Consider the following 2,193-nt stretch of genomic DNA (forward strand, 5'->3'; position numbering starts at 1 on the left):
GTCTACATCTAGTTTCTACTCTGGTCTGTGCATGGCTCCGTGTGCACTCTGTTTTGTTCTTGGTTTTAATGACACCTTTCATGTAGTAAATAAAACGCTGATGAACGTATAAATAAACTTGATTTAATATCTAATATGGATAAACCTCTGAAACAGTCCGGCTCCATCCTTCAGCGTCATGTGACTTAATCCATCACTTGTCAGTAAACCAGAGTGGATGCTGTGATGACCTTTGACCTGAGCTGTGGTCGGAAACTTCTTCAGTACCTGTGTCGTTAGCCGTGTTCACGTACAGGATTCAGCAGATGAAACTCGTCCATGACCTGGACGTGTCTCTTCAGAGAAAATCCAGATGATTCCCAGTTTACTGGATGTAAACGCTGTCCGATCAGAGTCCAGCGTTTGTATGAATCATGACAAAAGAATTCTCTTTAAACACAAATAAGTTTATAGTTATGTGTAATTATTTCTGTATCTGGTCCATGTGCTGCTGCAACACGGACCAATAATCAGGTTCCTTTCAGTTATTTTATAAGTTCATCATGCAGTTTGTGTGCATTTAAAACACTGAAGAAAAAGCAGTTTACCATAAAAATTTAGGGCCGAATTCTGGTCCAGTTTCTGCGGGAAGAAGCCACTTCTGGTCCAGTTCCTGCGGGAAGAAGCCACTTCTGGTCCAGTTTCTGCGGGAAGAAGCCACTTCTGGTCCAGTTCCTGCGGGAAGAAGCCACTTCTGGTCCAGTTCCTGCGGGAAGAAGCCACTTCTGGTCCAGTTTCTGCGGGAAGAAGCGAATTCTGGTCCAGTTTCTGCGGGAAGAAGCCACTTCTGGTCCAGTTTCTGCGGGAAGAAGCCACTTCTGGTCCAGTTTCTGCGGGAAGAAGCCACTTCTGGTCCAGTTTCTGCGGGAAGAAGCGAATTCTGGTCCAGTTTCTGCGGGAAGAAGCCACTTCTGGTCCAGTTTCTGCGGGAAGAAGCCACTTCTGGTCCAGTTCCTGCGGGAAGAAGCCACTTCTGGTCCAGTTTCTGCGGGAAGAAGCCACTTCTGGTCCAGTTTCTGCAGGAAGAAGCCACTTCTGGTCCAGTTTCTGCGGGAAGAAGCCACTTCTGGTCCAGTTTCTGCGGGAAGAAGCCACTTCTGGTCCAGTTCCTGCGGGAAGAAGTCACTTCTGGTCCAGTTTCTGCGGGAAGAAGCGAATTCTGGTCCAGTTTCTGCGGGAAGAAGCCACTTCTGGTCCAGTTCCTGCGGGAAGAAGCCACTTCTGGTCCAGTTTCTGCGGGAAGAAGCGAATTCTGGTCCAGTTTCTGCGGGAAGAAGCCACTTCTGGTCCAGTTTCTGCGGGAAGAAGCCACTTCTGGTCCAGTTCCTGCGGGAAGAAGCCACTTCTGGTCCAGTTTCTGCGGGAAGAAGCCACTTCTGGTCCAGTTTCTGCAGGAAGAAGCCACTTCTGGTCCAGTTTCTGTGGGAAGAAGCCACTTCTGGTCCAGTTTCTGCGGGAAGAAGCCACTTCTGGTCCAGTTTCTGCGGGAAGAAGCCACTTCTGGTCCAGTTTCTGTGGGAAGAAGCCACTTCTTGTCGGTTTCCAGGTTTCCTTCTCTCTCAGTAAACAGCCTGAACTCCTAAAGGTCCCATATTATATTTTTGTTTTCCAACAACCTCCTATGGGTATCAGAGGTCTAACTTCATTGTTTTCAAAGTGCTTTACCCCAAATTCAGCCTTGTTCCTTAATCTCAGCCGTTCCAGATGTGGCTCTACTGAGAACGGCTGTTTCTGTGTCTGAACCTTTAAATGGCCATGAGCAGAGGCTGGCCACGCCCGTCTCTGGGAGAGGACCCAGCTTTCGCTGCTGCCCGCTCGGTGAATTTAAAGGACAGGCTCAGCTAGCCGTGGGGGCGGGACAAATGGCAGTATTTACTACTGTGAGGTCACAAAGGGAAATATCTCTTTACCTTTAATTCCTTCTTTTTCATTTTTGGGAGGAAACGTCTGCCTTTAAAAGATCAGTATGAAACCGCTGCTGTGTTTGGTCTTAGGGATAGAACACGTGCACACATGTGTTATAAAACATAGCAGGCGTGTAGCAGATGTAACAGAAGCAGACGTGTGCATTACCCAGAAGCCCTGTCACCATGTACAGAACCAGGGGGGTGTTCTGCTTCTGAGGAAGAAGAAAACGCTGTGAGGAAGAGGAGC

The sequence above is a fragment of the Melanotaenia boesemani genome, chromosome 17 (genome assembly GCF_017639745.1).
Source record: "Melanotaenia boesemani isolate fMelBoe1 chromosome 17, fMelBoe1.pri, whole genome shotgun sequence".
Lineage (NCBI taxonomy): Eukaryota > Metazoa > Chordata > Actinopteri > Atheriniformes > Melanotaeniidae > Melanotaenia > Melanotaenia boesemani.